Source organism: Galeopterus variegatus, unplaced genomic scaffold, assembly GCF_000696425.1.
Source record: "Galeopterus variegatus unplaced genomic scaffold, G_variegatus-3.0.2 Scaffold5780, whole genome shotgun sequence".
NCBI lineage: Eukaryota > Metazoa > Chordata > Mammalia > Dermoptera > Cynocephalidae > Galeopterus > Galeopterus variegatus.
The window spans coordinates 29,027-30,426 of NW_007731891.1; positions in this window are offsets into that span (position 1 = coordinate 29,027).

Consider the following 1,400-nt stretch of genomic DNA (forward strand, 5'->3'; position numbering starts at 1 on the left):
GTCGGGTGCCCTGGAAGGCGGCTAACATTTCAAGGCAATCGTGTGACTTCGCAGCGATCAGGGTCACTGTCAGGGAGCAAGGTGGCTGGATTTAGGGCAACCGGGTTGGAGAATGTAATATGTTCGGGTCCAGGCAGTTGGGTCTGGTAATGAGTTAACCTTGCATCTGAAATCCATTTTCCCAGTGGGGTTTTTAGTATAGTCTCTACCCCATGAGAGGTAACAACATTTAGGAGCTGGTCCAAGGTTAACTTATTAGTTTCTTTTACTAGGAGTGCAGTTGCAGCTGTAGCTCGTAAGCATGCAGGTCAGCCGGTGGCCACTGGGTCCAGCTTGCATGACAGGTAAGCCACCGGTCATTTCCATGGCCCTAGATCTTGGGTTAGCACCCCCTTTGCGATGCCTTGTTTTCGGCTACAAATAAGGTAAATGGCTTTTCTAGATTGGGCAGTGCCAGGGCTGGGGCCTGCGTAAGAGCAGCCTCTATGTTGTTGAATGCCAATCGGAGTCTGTCAGTCCAAGTAATTTGATCCCCTGGTCCCTTAGTAGCCTCATAGAGGGGTTGGGCCATTTCAGCAAAGTTGAGAATCCATAAGCGACAGTATCCTGCGGCTCCTAGGAATTCTCGAATTTGCCTTTTAGTCTTTGGCTCTGTTATATTTAGGATGGCTGTTATGCGGTCAGGGGACAATTTCCTTTCCCCTGCGCTTAAGATATATCCCAAATATGTCACCATCAGGGAGCAAAGTTGGGCCTTTTTGGCGGATACCCGGTATCCTAGGTATTGTAAGGTCTTTAATAAATCCCCTGTGGCTTGTTTACAAATCTCCAGGGTGGGTGCAGCCAATAGCAAGTCATCGACATATTGTAACAGTGTTATATTTGATCCCCACTTTACCTTGAAATCTTGGAGGTCTCGGCTCAGCGCTTCATTAAACAGCGTAGGTGAGTTTTTAAATCCTTGGGGCAGTCTAGTCTATGTTAGTTGACCAGAGTAGCTTCCATCTGGGGCTTCCCATTCAAAGGCGAACAGAGGCTGGCTGATTTTGGCTAGGGGCATCCTTTAAATCCAACACTGTATAAACCTGATGGAAGGGATTAACCAGGCTCAACAATGTATAGGGATTTGGTACAGTTGCATGGATAGCTTCCACCCTCTTATTGACTTCCCGGAGGTCCTGGACAGGCCTGTAGTCATTTGTCCCTGGCTTTTGAACTGTAACAGGGGAGTATTCTAGCTAGACTTGCAAGGCACTAGTATCCCTTCTTGTTTTAATTTACTGATGTGAGGTTCTATCCCTTGTCACGCCTTTAACAGAAGAGAGTATTGTTTTACTCTGATGGGGGTGGCAGTTGCCATGAGCTGGACCACTATTGGAGGTTGGTGCCTTGCTAGCCCA